Below are 18,147 nucleotides of genomic sequence, written 5' to 3' on the forward strand. Positions count from 1 at the left end.
CTTACACTCTGTCTCGTAAACCTAGTGATACTGTATCAAATCAGCCCTCTGTGGTTGTTAGTTATGAGGTCACTGTTTAGGTCAGCAGGGCCTACACCTGGAAAATGTTGCATTCAACCAATGCTTTACACACTTTTAATATCATGACTCAATAACCCGGTTTTAACATTGGTGAATTGCTAAGTTGTACCCCATAGCTATTCCCAGTTTGCATCTGAGCTAACTTTGTAATCATGCTTTGTGCCCACCCTGGCCTCTTGATTTGGCTTGTAAATGAGGCACAGTACCTGAGGTTTGGCCATGAAGTGAGAGAAACACAACACTCCCATTGTTGACCTATTGAGTGGCTGTAGAGAGGGGCCTAGTTTCTGTCACAAGGGAGGGAGTGGCAGAGAGGTGAAGAGAGGGAGGAACGGAGGGAGGGCAGCAGTAGTATCAGGTTGGCTCCTCACACAATACAGAGTCAACAAGTCTTAGCCTGTAATTAGATCATTTGGCCTGGCTGAGGAAGAGGAGTAGGGGTGGATTTAATCAGCCCAGGCTTGACATGCCCTCATATGGAACAGTACAGGGTTGGGTCTGTTCTGGCTCACATTTTCTCCCTTCACAATCCAGCCTGTAGTTGACATTGAATGACAGAGGGCGGCAGTTTGTTCAAGCTGTTTCGCAGTTGATGGGTAAATAAGCAGATCCTGTGGCCTGCTGGCTTGTCAGTCGTGTTGCTATGACATGTTAACAAAAAAAAGTTCTCATATAAATGGTGCTTTCAAAACAACTGGGAACTCGGGGGGGGGTGGTAAAATCAGGACATCAGTAATCTTCAGTCAGAGCTCTAGAAAGATGCCCGAGTTCCCGACTTGGAATTCTGAGTTGGATGACCGTTCCAAATGATTTTTCCCAGTCGGTGCTCGTTTTTTTCCAGAGTTCCCAGTTGTCTTGAACCCACTGAAGTCGTAAGTCAGAGATTTCCCGAGTTTCCAGTTTTTTTTTACACAGCATGTGTCTCAAGTGACCTCTGGTAACGGGTGACATGATCTCAGGTAACGGCAGTGACAGGAACCTGTTTGGGTGGGTAATTCTAGGTTGGGTTGTGGTCCCTTCTTTCTTTTGTTGTTAGGGGCTTTCACACACATCTGAGGCCTGAGTGATGGGAAAATTGGCTGTAACAAGTCACAATGTGCTCGAGGTGATCTGAATTCTACACCTCTGGTTTGAAACTCTGCCCCTCCTTTATTGTGGGGGAGGCTGCAGGCTCAAGCTAGCCAGAGACCGATGGAGACATACATGGACCCATTCAATATCAATAGCCTTCATGTTGATGGAGAAAATGGTATACAGTAACTATGTGTTTGACTGTTCATTCTAAAAGTGCAGGGATCCTGAGTGGCGCAGCGGTCTAAGGCACTGCATCTCAGTTCAAGAGGTGTCACTACAGTCCCTGGTTCAAATCCAGGCTATACCTCATCTGGACATGATTGGGAGTCCCAGCATCGTCCGGGTTTGGCCGGGGTAGGCCGTCATTGTAAATAAGAATTTGTTCTTAACTGACTTGCCTAGTTAAATGAAGGTAACATTAAAAAAAATAACAAAATGGTGGACATTGGTCACATTTAAAAGATCTAGTGTGCTGTGTTGCCTGGCTGAGGGTCCTTTGTGTTGATCCAGAGGTGGATTTGCATTGCGTTTCCATACTTGTCTCTCCATTTCCATTGACTAAAGCACAGCTCTCCCAATGTTGCAACTGTCTGAGACTCACACAAACAAGTTGAGACTTGCAAACCATTGTTCTGAGGTACAGGGGGAACCAGAAATACAAGCTGGGTGTCTCAATACTGGAAGCAGAAACATAGGGCAAGATTTCTGCTCACACCAGAATCAGAAAACCTGAGAAAGGAGATGACAATGCTGATGTGATCTTGTTAGGTCACTGCTCTATGTGAGCTATCTCTAAAGCTCAAAATGGAACTGTGCAAAGGGTAGCTACTTTGAAGAAACTCAAATATAAAATATATTTTGTTTTGTTTAACACTCTTTTGGTTACTACATTTTTCCATATGTGTTATTTCATAGTTTTGATGTATTCATTATGATTCTACAATGTAGAAAATAGTAAAAAATAAAGAAAAACCCTGGAATGAGTAGGTGTGACTGGTACTGTATGTCTCTGATCAGTTCCATCTGGTTAACATTCAGCTCCACATGACTAATTATTTTAACTTGTACAGGCCATTCAGTATTTGAATTCAAGTCACTGTTAAAGACATGCACTGGTACTTTGGTGACTGAGAAAGTATTTTTTAAACTTTCAACTTTGGGCTGGATGTGTCAATGTGTAGTTCATACATGCATAATCTATGAGCAGAATGACTGTCTTACTTCAATTAGCCAATTTTCCTGAAGCTTTGCCATGCCATTTTCCCTACATTTCCCCCCACGCGGGCCAGCCCCCTAGCAATTCGAGTTCTAGCCAATGAGCTTCAGCCCCTCGCATTTGAGTGACCGTTAGCAAGAGGCCTGCCCAGCGTTATCCAATGAGGTTGCAGAGTGGGCATAACGGCTCAGTGGACACAGAAAAAAGAGAGAAAGCAATGACGTGGTGCACCTATCTGTACATATGCGACGTAGTAAGCTATTTTCGGGGACCACTTTTGGCTCGTGAGTGCTACTTTCAGAAATACTGGCTAAAAAGTATACAAATGTACCGGCAAATCTTTTTAATATCTGCATTATTATCATCCTTATTTCAAGTGACTTACAAAGAATCAAGCTAGTCAGTCTCTCAGGCTGGTTTGGATTGTGAACCAGGGAGACCAAGACCATGTGACCACACATCTTAATCATGTTTGGGGGACACGCTCCCGTCTACCTCCCTAAGTCTCTTTGTCCTCAGCCTCACTGGATCATTAGCCAGCTCTATTACCTCCCCCCTATCCCTCCCTCCTTCCTTCCCACACTATCCTTGTGGAGTGGGCAGCTGTGCCCAACTCTCACCACCATGCCCCCCAGGCAGCTTGTTGTGGTAATAAAATAAGTCATTTTCCAGGGGGAAGATAGAGTCGTTTGTGGTGAAGATCAGATCACACCTTCCTATTGATAACGTTCCCGGTTATTCAACATCAGGACTGTGAGCTGAGGGGGCGGAATCTTTCCAACTCTGTGAGTAGGGTTGGTAGTGTCAATCAAATATCATATAAAATGGTATTTGTCACATGCTTTGTAAACAACAGGTGTAGACTAACAGTGAAATGCAGAGGTAAAGATTAAACAAATCATTTGGAAATAGTGACACAAGGAATAAATACACAGTGAATAACGAATAACAATAACGAGTAAAAAATAACATGGCTATATACAGGGAGTACCAGTACTGAGTCGATGTGCAGAGGTATGAGGTAATAACATGGCTATATACAGGGAGTACCAGTACTGAGTCGATGTGCAGAGGTATGAGGTAATAACATGGCTATATACAGGGAGTACCAGTACCGAGTCGATGTGCAGAGGTATGAGGTAATAACATGGCTATATACAGGGAGTACCAGTACCGAGTCGATGTGCAGGGGACGAAGTAATTGAGTAGCTATGTACATATACAGCAACAGGGTGCCTTGGGTAATAGGAGTCACAGCAAGGCTAGTTACTGATATACCATCGTCTTGAAAAATAGTCAGTCAATATTAGGATTCTTTCTTAGAAAGGACATCTGGTGAAGTGAGTCAGCAGGATACTGCAGGAGTATGTTGCTTGTCTTTACAGATCAACCGTAACCCACTTCCCATTAAAACCTCAATGATTCAGTAGCGCCTCTTGCTATCTGTCTTGCTATGATATCTATCATGGAAACATCACAGGTACGTGGGCGGCAAGAGACGGATTGTTTTTCTGAAATGTATAGGTTCAGTAATTGATGGCTTACTCATACAGACGACATGGCTTTTCTTGTTTAGTGAAGAGATGGTAGGTGGAATATTGACATTTCCACCAACTGACATCTCCAAAGAGGACAGTATAGTTCTGTGGCCTCTGCACATGCATATACAGCATCATGTTTCCAGCTGTGTTGGTCCGGTCCCACCGTTCATGAGGTAACATACCTCAAAAATACATTATACTGCTTCAACTGCAGGACACATCAAGCCCAATACTACCACCTTCAAATGTCTGACCATCAATCCAACGTCTTCTTCTTCTCCCTATGTAGTATCGCTATCATTTAATATCAGCCATTCTAACTTAGGCACCAGGAGAAAATGTTCATATTTTTCATGTGGTTTTCGGAGATTTGGCTCCCAGACGCCACAGCTGCATTGGTGTCTATGGCTGGTCGGGAGTGGGGTGGGCCTCTGCATTCAGTGGTGTGGAAAACTGGGCCCTGCCTTTTTAAGCCTTCCATGACTCCAGGAACACAGACTTCTCCTGTGTCTGCTATGCTCTGAGTCCTCAGTCAGACACATGCAAGGGCCCACAGTTACAAAGACTAGCTCAAAGCCTTGTCCGTCATCCGAAAAACTGCCCATGTCTTCCATAACTGCCCATGCCTTCCATAACTGTCCATGTCTTCCATAACTGCCCATGTCTTCCATAACTGCCCATGTCTTCCATAACTGCCTATGCCTTCCATAACTGCCCATGCCTTCCATAACTGCCCATGCCTTCCATAACTGCCCATGCCTTCCATAACTGCCCATGCCTTCCATAACTGCCCATGTCTTCCATAACTGCCCATGCCTTCCATAACTGCCTATGCCTTCCATAACTGCCCATGCCTTCCATAATTGCCCATGTCTTCCATAACTGCCCATGTCTTCCATAACTGCCCATGTCTTCCATAACTGCCCATGCCTTCCATAACTGCCCATGCCTTCCATAACTGCCCATGTCTTCCATAACTGCCCATGTCTTCCATAACTGCCCATGTCTTCCATAACTGCCCATGCCTTCCATAACTGCCCATGCCTTCCATAACTGCCCATGCCTTCCATAACTGCCCATGCCTTCCATAACTGCCCATGTCTTCCATAACTGCCCATGCCTTCCATAACTGCCTATGCCTTCCATAACTGCCCATGCCTTCCATAACTGCCCATGTCTTCCATAACTGCCCATGCCTTCCATAACTGCCCATGCCTTCCATAACTGCCCATGTCTTCCATAACTGCCCATGTCTTCCATAACTGCCCATGCCTTCCATAACTGCCCATGTCTTCCATAACTGCCCATGCCTTCCATAACTGCCCATGCCTTCCATAACTGCCCATGCCTTCCCTAACTGCCCATGCCGACCCCCCCCACATTTCGATACAGTGTTGACTATCTGTCGATAAGCAACTGCTTGCTAAGGTTACAGTTAGGGTAAGGTTTAGAATAAGAGTTAGAGCTAGGGTTAGGATTAATAGATAGTTTGTTGATATGTTACTGATTGTCCATCTGTTGATGCTCTTCAGACTATCCAAATAAAGTGTTAAGGGGGGGGGGATCGATACAGTTACGTATCGCAATATTTGTATTTATTTATTTTGCTAGGTAGTGTTAGCTAGCACTAGTCGACTGTACCTGTGGAAAAACTCTGGTATTTGTCGTCCTATAGCTTGTTCTCCATCTCCTTTTTAAATAGTGAGCCAACATGTTTTCAGCACTTTTATTTCACACCAAAGAGACACCCTCAGAACTTCTATCAAATTCAAAGCCTAGTTCAAAATAATTTGACAGTTGTGAAGAGCATGAGAATAGTGTGAAGTAACAGACACAGGGTGGCTGTTGGACTGATGTTGTAAGAAAACATGGTACCACCATGAAATGAAGCTATTTCCTGCATGCAGATTGGTCTGTAATGGCCAGGTTGATAACTAACAAAACGTGGGTCCTAAAGGTTGCAGCCAAGGATGGCACAGATATTTTTTTTTACCTTGATAGTTCTATAGAATGTAACAGTGGAAAATATGTTGATAAGTATGTACTCACAATGCTGTTAATTAATTTAGGAACTCCCACTGTACCCAACATTGACATAGAAAACATGGCTAAAAATAATATGATGACCTAAGAAGCCTGCTCATATTTCTGTCTGAGAAGAGAAGCTAGAACTGCTCCTAAAATGATCCATGCTGCCCTGGCCATATCAAAGCTCAATGTTAATGCAGTCAGAAAATTGCATCAGAGGCTGGCTGGGAATGGCTTCCAGGGGATGAGTGTGAGTTTCCAGGCATTAAGCTCTCCCAAAGCAGCAACACTAATACAGTAATGCAGCAGAGATCAGTCTGAATCGATACAGACTGATCTGAGAGGAGAGGGAAGATGACAGGGAGTGAATGTTGTCTGTGGTTTGGAGCATGATGTACTACAGTAGCCATAATGTCTTGTCACCTTACCAATACGTGGTTTAACTGTATCTAGGACAGGTTAGTACATGCACACTTATTGTTATTCCTTAAATAACGTGCATTGGGATTGCCATGTGTGTTTTCAACAGTATGCATGTTTTATTGAGTTTATTTAAGCATTCTGGACTGTTTGGATGACAAATTGGGTTAGATTCACTTAGGCTGCGTTTGCACAGGTCGGCCATTTCTGATCATATTGGCAAAGGATCTTATTGCCCAATTATTGGCAAAGGAGCTGATTTGATTGGTCAAAAGACCAATTAGTGGAAAAAGAGCTCAGAATTGGGCTGCCTGTGTAAACTCAGCCTTAGACGCTCAGTGAAAGTGAAATCCGTCAAGTTTTTGAGCGTCACTTCAAAACCAATGTGATCTTTTTTTTTCCCTTGGCAAATTGGCAATCAACTTCCACATGGGTCGAAACTTAGAGTGGCTTTGTTCTGTTTGACCTTGATCACTACCTGCTCTCTCAGGTGCTGCTCCTTAGTTACATAGCCTTCGGAAAGTATTCAGACTGTATTGACTTTTTACACATTTTGTTACGCTGCAGCCTTTTTCTAAAATGGGTTAAATAAAACAAACTCATCTACCCACAATACCCCATAATGACAAAGTGAAAACATTTTTAAATATATTTTTAGCAAATAAATACCTTATTTACATAAGTATTCAGACCCTATGAGACTCGAAATTGAGCTCAGGTGCATCCTGTTTCCATTGATCATCCTTGAGATGTTTCTACAACTTGATTGGAGTCCACCTGTGGTAAATTCAATTGATTGGACATGATTTAGAAAGGCACACCTGTCTATATAAGGTCCCACAGTTGACAGTGCATGCCAGAGCAAAAACCAAATGATGAGGTCAAAGGAATTCTCCATAGAGCTCAGAGACAGGATAGTGTCGAGGCACAGATCTGGAGAAGGGTACTAAATGATTTCTGCAGCATTGAAGGTCCCTAAGAACACAGTGGCCTTCATCATTCTTAAATGGAAGAAGTGTGGAACCACCAAGACTTTTCCTAGAGCTGGCCGCCCAGCCAAACTGAGAAGTCGGGGGAGAAGGGCCTTGGTCAGGGATGTGACCAAGAACCCGATGGTCATCCTGACAGAGCTTTAGAGTTCCTCTGTGGAGATGGGAGAACCTTCCGGAAGGACAGCCATCTCTGCAACACTCCAACAATCAGGCACATGACAGCCCGCTTGGTGTTTTCCAAAAGACACTTAAAGGACTCTCAGACCATGAGAAACAAGATTCTCTGGTCTGATGAAACCAAGATTGAACTCCTTGGCCTGAATGTCAAGCATCACTTCTGGAGGAAACCTGGCACCATCCCTATGGTGAAGCATGGTGGAGGCAGCATCATGCTGTGGGGATGTTCTTCAGCGGCAGGGACTAGGAGACTTGTCAGGATCGAGGCAAAGATGAATGGAGCAAAGCACAGAGAGATCCTTGATGAAAACCTGCTCCAGAGCATTCAGGACCTCAGACTGGGTCAAAAGTTCACCTTCAAGCAGGACAACAACCCTAATCACAGCCAAGACAACGCATGAGTGGCTTCGGGACATGTCTCTGAATGTCCTTGAGTTGACCAGCCAGAGCCTGGACTTGAACCCGATCGAACACCTCTGGAGAGACATGAAAATAGCTGTGCAGCAACACTGTGCCAAGCTTGTAGCTTGTAGCGTCATACCCTGTGCCAAACTTGTAGCATCATACTCAAGAAGACCCGAGGCTGTAATCGCTGTCAAAGGTGCTTCGACAAAGTGAAGGGTCTGAATGTGATATTTCCTTAATTGGAAAAAAAATATTAGCAAACATTTCTAAAATCCTGTTTTTGCTTTGTCATGTAACCTAACAAAATGTGGAAAAAGTTAAGGGGTCTGAATACTTTCCAAAGGCATCGTATGTTCCATTGACGGCTTCAAATTGTTAAATTGAGTGTCTGAGCTCCCGTCACTGTGAAGGATGAAATAATTTACATCATTATTCTCCACTCTCAGTAAGATTCGGTTTAAAAATTCATGCCAGTTAATTGATGCTTGGAAGTAGTGTGTACACTTCAGTTCATAATTTATTCCCTACCCACTCTGCTTAGTTCCTCACGTAGAGTAGGTCTTTGAGGGTTGTGTGACTGAAAGACTCATTCACTGCACTGTCATTGTGTGTGTGTGTGTGTGTGTGTGTGTGTGTGTGTTGTGTGTGTGTGTGTGTGTGTGTGTGTGTGTGTGTGTTTGTCAGGCTTGGGATGCAGTCTGTGTCTTCTCAAACACACAACCCCTGCCAGTGACACACAACCCCCCCCACACCTCTCTCTCTTATCACAGAGCCTGCTCTACAAGCCTTCTCCCTCTGCTTGTTCCTAAGCAACAGCCACTCCTTGTTTACCTATGCATTTTTGCATTGTGATTCTCATCAGGAGAAGTCACAGGCACCCAGAGATGGTTGTCTGTTCCCTTTATTCAAAGTAGTGAAGGCTACCTTGTTTGTTAGACCCTACATGTATGTTGTGTGCGGATAGTGTAATATGTTTTCCACCTAGTATCATATACATGATCACTCAGCTTTAAAGTAGGCCTACTACATTACTTTCACCTTCTATGGTTGAATAACAACAGGTCACCATTCAACCCCTCTTATACAACAATGCTTGTCTGTCTCTATGGACATGTGGTTTATTGTCCTCCTCATCTCCTGCATCAATGCTGCACCTTCCCCTCTGCTATCATAAACAAACGACCTGCTTTATAAAGTCTGACCGGCGCTGCTTCACAAATATTGACCTGTACTGGCTCGGCTCCCTCTCTCCCACCTACACCCAACCTCACACAATACAATACACTGCAGTGAAAACCAAATTACAAAATGGTCAAATGTGGAATTGAATTAATAAAACATGAAAAACCACAGCAATTTGATGTCTATTCTATGATTTTGAGCAGAATCGGTGAATCCCAAACTACCCCCTCGCTCGGTGGGCCCTCAGTTGTTATGTGTTGCTGATGAAACTCAGAGGGTGACTTCCAGAGTAGCGAAGGCATCAGTAAAACCCATCAACTTCGGGTCACACTCCTGACTTGAATGATGCAATTCATGTTCCCGTTTTAAATAGTTAAACGAGAATGAAATTCAAATCGCCTGTCGTTTTACCTCAGTAACTGTTAAACATTTAATTTGAGATGTATTCTGTTTGTTTTATGTGTCAAGTCTCTAAATCAGACACAAACACACGTGTCATATAATTAGGCACGTATCTCAATTATTTTGTAGGAAATTGTGCAAACTCCAAACATGTTGGGGTGTGTGTTGGGAAAGCACTTCGCTCTGGAGCCTGCATCCTTGCTGGCTTGGTCGAAATGGTTATTGGAGGGCCTAATTAGCACGTACACCCTTGATCATTTTCACTCCATCAGTTTTGGGACACTTGTGCATATGGCGGCGGCGTGGGAAGGGTGTGATTTGGGATTTAGCCTTTGACTGCACCTGATGTCACTGAATGCATAATGTGAACAAATTTGACATCATAAGTGGTGATTTCGTAACATGTTTTATGTGAAAGTCTTTCAAGGATGAAAAGCTTAATCATAACCTATACAATGACAGTGGCTCGCCTTCAAGCAACATTGTCCTAGAGCTCTTTCCTTCTCTTAACCCTTCCCACAACATCCTTCAGTTCTGACAACAAGACGACAAGGAAAGGCCAAGTGCAGAGACTACTCTCTCCTACTACTGTAACATCTCAGGCATGCAATACCATATCAAATGCCACAGATGAATGAATGCGGAGGGAATTTTTGGGGGGCTGGTTAGTTTAGTAACTAAATATTTTTTTCCAGTGATGTAAAGTACTAAAGTAAAAATACTTTAGTACTACTTCAGTAGTTTTTGGGGGTATCTGTACTTTACTATTTATATTTTTGACAACTTTTACTTTTACCTCACTACATTCCTATAGACAATATTGTACATTTAACTCCATACATTTTCCCTGACAACCAAAGGTAATTGTTACATTTTCAGTGCTTAGCAGGACCAGAAATTTGTAAAATTCACACACTTGTCAAGAGAACACGTGGTCATCCCTACCGCCTATGGTCTGGCAGACACACTAAACACAAATGCATCTTTTGTAAATAATGTCTGAGTGTTGGAGTGTGCTCCTGGCTATCCATCGATTTTAAAAACATGAAATTGGTGCTGTCTGCTTTGTATAATATAAGGAATTTTAAATAGTTTATACTTTTACATCTACCTTTGATACTTAAGTATATTTGAGAAATTACATTTACTTTTGATACTTAAGTATATTTTAAACCAAATACTTTTAGACTTTTACTCAAGTAGTATTTTACTGGGTGACTTTCACTTTTACTTTTAGGAATGGGTACTCTTTTCACCACTGATTTCCCCTCCATGTCCCTCTGGGATGTGTCTGCTTGACATCATGGAGGAATGACTCACTCTTACAAACTTCTCATATTGAGACTGGGGTTGACTTGACACACAGACTTTTACAGGCTCTAAGATTAGATATCTAATACTCTGGTAACCTGGCATTTCATTGTCTGGAGTCAAATAAACTCATTAAGAAGAGGTGGCGTTCTCTCAGTTGTCTAGGGTGAGAGTGGTCCTGGCTGTCAAGGTTTTAGAGGGTATCAGAATGTAAGAACTGATTTGCTGGTTGTTTAACTGTTTACCGACAGCTCACTCTTAGTCTTAATCTTTAAATCTCTGCTAAAGCTGCAAATAGTAATTCCACCACTTATTTGTGTGATTTCTAACTGAAGTGATTCACCCACGGGAATTATGCACAAAATTTTAGTACCTCATGAGCTTTCTCAATGCAGTACTATAGATGCATGCAAGTGATTTGTTTGAAGGGGCACTGAAGATGAAATGCAATGTCTTTTGAATTGATTTTGTTTCAAATAAATACAAGAAATCTTGTGTATTTTCTCCTAAAAATGTATCAAATTAAGGGGACATAGGACATGTGCTCACTTCAGTTTCCCCCTGTTCTCAGTTTCAATGCCTCTGGATGCATGCAAAAAAGCACCCAAAGACAAGTAGCTTTTTTATAGCATTTGACCCCAAAGCCGGCGAGAAGATTGAGGCCAAAGAAGCAGAGTTAAGCTCCTCTTTCTTTAGGCATGCTGACTGTGTGTGTTGCTGACTTGCAGCATGCCTGCCGATGTGTGGACACACCAGCCTGCTTGTGTCCAAACCTGTTTTGGTATGTACCGCTCTGAGCAGCCAGGCCCCCACCCCCAGAAGGAGCCAAAGCCTCAGTGTTCAGATAGTGCTAAACGATTTGAGGACACTATCTCAGTACAGACTTGGTATGCTATAATTTCTGCCTCAAGCAACTACTGGAGAAACAAAAGTATCTTGACTGCATTTTTCTCCTAATTTTTACAACAGCTGCCTATGGAACCATGGTTCTTAGGGTAGGCCTTGCAAACTGGCATGTCTGAAGTATTATCTGTTGGAATATGCAAAGCAAAGTTTCAAGGTGCCATGGTCTGATCGTCTGGTGAGGTGAAAAAGCAGGAATCTCACGGTCAACTTTGTTTTCATTCAAGGTTGTTGCTGCATGATTTAGTGTGTGAACTGTGAAGCATGGTGGGTGTGCGCACTGTGAAGCATGGTGGGTGTGCGCACTGTGAAGCATGGTGGGTGTGTGAACTGTGAAGCATGGTGGGTGTGCGCTCTGTGAAGCATGGTGGGTGTGCGCACTGTGAAGCATGGTGGGTGTGCGCACCGTGAAGCATGGTGGGTGTGTGAACTGTGAAGCAAAACAAATTAGAAATCAGTGGGTGTGTGAACTGTGAAGCATGGTGTGTGTGTGAACTGTGAAGCATGGTGTGTATGTGAACTGTGAAGCAAAACAAATTAGAAATCAGTGGGTGTGTGAACTGTGAAGCATGGTGTGTGTGTGAACTGTGAAGCATGGTGGGTGTGTGTACTGTGAAGCATGGTGGGTGTGTGTACTGTGAATCATGGTGGGTGTGTGTACTGTGAAGCATGGTGCTGCTGGTATATTTTTCAAATTTTGTTTTGTATCGTCCTGCCGACCTGTGCTGTGACATGTCAGTATTGGTATGAATGTAAACAGATCAGGGGTGGGCGTTTGTTTGTGTGTGTGTGTGTATGTGTCTGTGTGTGTGTATGTGTGTGTGTGTGTGTGTGTGTGTGTGTGTGTGTGTGTGTGTGTGTGTGTGTGTGTGTGTGTGTGTGTGTGTGTGTGTGTGTGTGTGTGTGTGTGAGACAGAGAGTTGGCGGGGGCGGTGGTATTTCACAATCACACATCTGCTACCATGGAGCAGAGTTAAAAAAAGTCCATCTGAGGGCCATTGGACTTGGAATTAGCTTCACAGGGCCATGTCTTAGCAGTAGTTTCCACTTCATTTTAACTTAAAGGGGTACTATGTTAGCGTTTAGGCAGCTGTTGCTTAGGAGATAGAGGGAGGTTTCTGTGCAACTTTGGGATGCTGGATGGAGCTGAAAGTGGTTTTTGCTATTCTAGTCTGGTCATGTACCAAATTGTTACCTCACAGCAGCCAAAACAACGGGAGAGTCTTCAAAACAAAGCAATTCAAATATTTCTGAGAGAGGAGAATTGTCAATGCACAGTAAGAGGCAGCTGAGCTGAGGCAGAAAGATGCATACTTTCATTGTCTCTGTCTTTTCCATTTCAACCCATTGTGTCACCCAAACACATAAGGTACTAAAAGCCCAGAGAGAGACTTAACCGGCTAAAAACCACCTAGGCTCATATGACATATGTCAAAACCATTAGATATTCAATTAACTTCATAAATAAACCTCAAACTTTCTTTTGACGTGTCTCGAGAAGCAGGGAACTAATTCTTGGACCAAGGACAAGTGTAAAGATTCTTCAACAACAGAGTCATCCGTCTACACCCACATTTTGCAATCATGTTAGTTCACAACTGGATCCTGTTAATAGCTAATAATTTCACCTCAGTGTGCATGAACCAGATCCGTGATGGGGTCAATGATGATGAACAAACAACCATCTCCCATGTGAGATTTGCATCGTTGCTCTTCAATATCATTCTTTGTGTTTGATCACAGATGACCAATAGGCACCTTTCCAGTTTCTGGATTCTAATCATTCTTGCTATTCTGTGAACAGGTAAAATGGCCCGAATTTACATTTTATTGAGTAGACTCTTGTAGCACTCATGTAGCTGCTAGCTTTACTCGAGATATAAGGGGGCAGATGTATTTTTTTGCCCCTTTCTGCAATTTCCTGTCCTGTTTTCACAAGTCAAATGGCTCTTCCTATCTGTGGCGTGTGGCCTGTTGCCACATAATAGAAACAGATTGCTGGTGGTGGGGTAGTTCTGAAAAATGTTCTCAAGACCACACCATGACTATCATTCAGAATCCATGCTTTGGACGGTGGGCTATTTACCTCAGGTAAGATAGAAAATATTATGTTTGACCAATGCTTTACTGGCAGAACATAGTGTGACATGAGCTTGGTTCTTCTTAGAATTGGCGTAAAATCTCACGAACACATGGGGAAGGAAGGAAGGAACGGAAAGGGGTTACCTAGTCAGGTTTCTGTCTGTGTCTATATGTTAAATGTAAGTGTGAGTTTTGGAAGGGAAGGTATAGCATATCTAGGTTAACAAGAAGAGGCTCACTGTCACGCTGTGCAATCACTAGAGGTCGACCGATTAATCGGAATGACCGATTAATTAGGGCCGATTTCAAGTTTTCATAACAATCGGAAATCTGTATTTTTGGGCGCCGATGTGCCGATTTCTATGTATTTTCATTTAATTTTTTATACCTTTATTTAACTAGGCAAGTCAGTTAAGAACACATTCTTATTTTCAATGACGGCCTAGGAACGGTGGGTTAACTGCCTCGTTCAGGGGCAGAACGACAGATTTTCACCTTGTCAGCTCGGGGGATCCAATCTTGCAACCTTACAGTTAACTAGTCCAATGCAATAAAGACCTGCCTCTCTCTCGTTGCACTCCGCAAGGAGACTGCCTGTTACGCGAATGCAGTAAGCCAAGGTAAGTTGCTAGCTAGCATCAAACTTATCTTATAAAAAACAATCAATCATAATCACTAGTTAACTACACATGGTTGATGATATTACTAGATATTATCTAGCGTGTCCTGCGTTGCATATAATCTGACTGAACATACAAGTATCTAAGAATCTGACTGAGCGGTGGTAGGCAGAAGCAGGCACGTAAACATTCATTCAAAACAGCACTTTCATGCGTTTTGCCAGCAGCTCTTCCTTGTGCGTCAAGCATTGCGCTGTTTATGACTTCAAGCCTATCAACTCCCGAGATGAGGCTGGTGTAACCGAAGTGAAATGGCTAGCTAGTTAGCGCACGCTAATAGAGTTTCAAACGTCACTCGCTCTGAGCCTTCTAGTAGTTGTTCCCCTTGCTCTGCATTGGTAACGCTGCTTCGATGGTGGCTGTTGTCGTTGTGTTGCTGGTTCGAGCCCAGGGAGGAGCGAGGAGAGGGACGGAAGCTATACTGTTACACTGGCAATACTAAAGTGCCTATAAGAACATCCAATAGTCAAAGGTTAATGAAATGCAAATGGTATAGAGGGAAATAGTCCTATAATAACTACAACCTAAAACTTCTTACCTGGGAATATTGAAGATTCATGTTAAAAGGAACCACCAGCTTTCATATATTCACATGTTCTGAGCAAGGAACTGAAACGTTAGCTTTCTTACATAGCACATATTGCACTTTTACTCTCTTCTCCAACACTTTGTTTTTCCATTATGTAAACCAAATTGAACATGTTTCGGCCGATTTAATCGGTATCCGCTTTTCGGTCCTACAATAATCGGTATCGGTATCGGCGTTGAAAAATCATAATCGGTCGACCTCTAGCAATCACACTGTTTTTCATATTTACAATTGAATATGGGCATTTTTAATACACTACCATTCAAAAGTTTGGGGTCACTTAGAAATTCCCTGCAAAACACCAGTCTCAACGTCAACAGTGAAGAGGCGACTCTGGGATGCTGGCATTCTAGGCAGAGTTGCAAAGAAAAAGCCATATCTCTGTCCAGTGTCTGTGTTCTTTTGCCCATCTTAATCTTTTCTTTTTATTGACCAGTCTGAGATATGGCTTTTTCTTTGCAACTCTGCCTAGAAGGCCAGCATCCCGGGGGGTCGCATCTTCACTGTTGACGTTGAGACTGGTGTTTTGTGGGTACTATTTAATGAAGCTGTCAGTTGAGGACTTGTGAGGTGTCTGTTTCTCAAACTAGACACTGTAAAGTACTTGTCTTCTTGCTTAGTTGTGCACCGGGGTCTCCCATTCCTATTTCTATTCTGGTTAGAGACAGTTTGCAATGTTCTGTGAAAGGAGTAGGACACAGCATTGTACAAGATCTTCAGTTTCTTGGCAATTTCTCACATGGAATAGCCTTCATTTCTCGGAACAAGAATAGACTGACGAGTTTCAAAAGGAAGGTCTTTGTTTCTGGCCATTCTGAACCTGTAATCGAACCCACAAATTCTGATGCTACAGATACTCAACTAGTCTAAAGAAGGCCAGTTTTATTGCTTCTTTAATCAGTACAGCAGTTTTCAGCTGTGCTAACATAATTGCAAAAGGGTTTTCTAATGATCAATTAGCCTTCTAAAATGATCAACTTGGATTAGCTAACACAACATGCCATTGGAACACAGGAGTGATGGTTGCTGATAATGGGCCTCTGTACGTCTCTGTAGATATTCCATTAAAAATCAGCCGTTTCCAGCTACAATCATCATTTACAACATTAACAATATCTACACTGTATTTCTGATCAAGTGACCCCAAACTTTTGAACGGTAGTGTACATAGAGTGGGGTCTGAAATTATTGATAAAGATGAGCAATAAGGACTGTATAAATGAAATAATCCTGAATGAATCATGAGTCATGGTAACATCCACATTAATGTAGAAGTGTTTAGAAATGTATTGTATTCTTATTTACAATAAAAGTTACTGCAAAATCACACAATACATTACGTACCATTTCTATTGGGCACAAAATGATCTTAAACACAACCAAAACTAACTGAAAATGCATCCAAATGTTTGTAGCGTCACAAGTTTGATGTAATCATTTTGTGCTCGGAATATGGGAACAAATACAAAACTTTTGACTACTTTATTTATAGGAATCTTTAAGAAAAAAATGTATTACTTGTTAAACTATATCTCTTTCTCTGAGCAATTGTGTTAGAAAATAATATAATTTCCCCCCCAAAATGTTGTATACAATATAGCATAAAATGTTATTTATTTTATACAGTCATTATTGCTCATCTTTATCAAGGTTGTCAATAATTTCAGACCCCACAGTTCCTGAGTTTTGGACTTTCTAAGGCCACAGAGGAAGGGTAGAAACACGACAAAGACCCAATGAGTTAGTTAGAAGCGAGTAGGGGTAGTTGTGCAAAATAACATTAGATTCTTGCACTGAGAGAGGTTTTCTACTGAATGTGGTTTAACAGACAGGAAGTCGCTGAAACCCAGCGATGCATTTCCTGTCAGCGCAAGCTTCACAGGTCAGTTTGTCGCTGCTGTTTGTTTCTCTTCTCTCAATTATATTTTGCGCCTCTATTTTCAGTTTTCTACTCCCTCTTCTCTCTGTCCTCATGCATGGTATGCTCTGCCATGATAGGGAGGTGTGTGTGTCATTATATTTCCAAAGCATCAGGATACTTGTGTAGGCTACAAGTAAGCTACAATTAGTAATTAGTAAATTAGTAAAACATTCCTAGATTTGAATGATTTAACTCTCCCACTTCCGTATGAAGACTCAATGCAGAAGTCATGTGAATTTTGATAATCTATGATCAATAAATTAGATTATCATGCTCTAGACTCTACACACACAGCGATCTGTCTGCTAATAAAACATAGTAAATTACCATGCAAATGATCATGGTACTCATGTGGCTCTATGAGCTGTGAGGTAGCACTATGAGCTGTGTTGTCACACCAGAGGGCTAGCAATAGCTCTTCAGATGTAACCTTAGCGAGTTAGCACTAGCAGCACCGGTCTGTATTGCCACACACCACAGAATGCTATAGCTCTTCAGATTTAACCTTAGCGAGTTAGCACTAGCAGCACCAGTCTGTATTGCCACACACCACAGAATGCTATAGCTCTTCAGATTTAACCTTAGCGAGTTAGCACTAGCAGCACCAGTCTGTATTGCCACACACCACAGAATGCTGTAGCTCTTCGGGGTTGGCCTTAGAAAGTTAGCACTAGCAGCAGTTGTCTGGATGAGGGTGCTGCTGCCTGCGACCTTGTCCATATTAGACCTTCTCTCACTCAGAGCCTGGGGCTGCAGTGGAATAGTACAAGGTTTACGAGAGATCAGATTAAATTCCATCTCTCCCACTGAAAACCCTGTACTGGAGGTGACCTTTTTCTCTCCATCTTCATTTGGCCGTAGCACACCAGCCCACCTCCCTGTGCATTACTACAACAGACAGACATCACTGTTGGTTTGGATGCAGGTGTTTTGTTTAGAACGACGGCTCCATTATCAACTCGATGTTGTTTATTATCAAACTCAACTGACTCATACAGAACAGAGTAATCAATCCCATATACCAAACAGCAGACATAACCGAACAGTAACAGCACTGTAGAACTGTGTGTTAATGTAACTCTGAATGCAGCACTGTAGAACTGTGTGTCAATGTAACTCTCAATGCAGCACTGTAGAACTCAG

At 42.5% G+C, this 18,147-nt stretch overlaps 1 protein-coding gene across 5 annotated transcripts in view; it reads left to right on the top strand.

Annotated features, from left to right (window-relative positions):
• The window catches only part of elf1 (E74-like ETS transcription factor 1), an 82,081-nt gene that overhangs the window by 24,685 nt on the left and 39,249 nt on the right, over nucleotides 1-18,147 (top strand). The window contains exon 1 of one of the 5 annotated variants that reach the window (XM_024412757.2): nucleotides 12,574-13,823. The exons of the other annotated variants lie outside the window; for them this stretch is intronic. The gene's annotated coding sequence lies outside the window, so the exon portion shown is untranslated. Of the gene's footprint in view, nucleotides 1-12,573; nucleotides 13,824-18,147 lie in introns of those variants that run through there. 5 annotated transcript variants of the gene reach the window in all.

The sequence above is a fragment of the Oncorhynchus tshawytscha genome, linkage group LG21 (genome assembly GCF_018296145.1).
Source record: "Oncorhynchus tshawytscha isolate Ot180627B linkage group LG21, Otsh_v2.0, whole genome shotgun sequence".
NCBI classification, from domain to species: domain Eukaryota; kingdom Metazoa; phylum Chordata; class Actinopteri; order Salmoniformes; family Salmonidae; genus Oncorhynchus; species Oncorhynchus tshawytscha.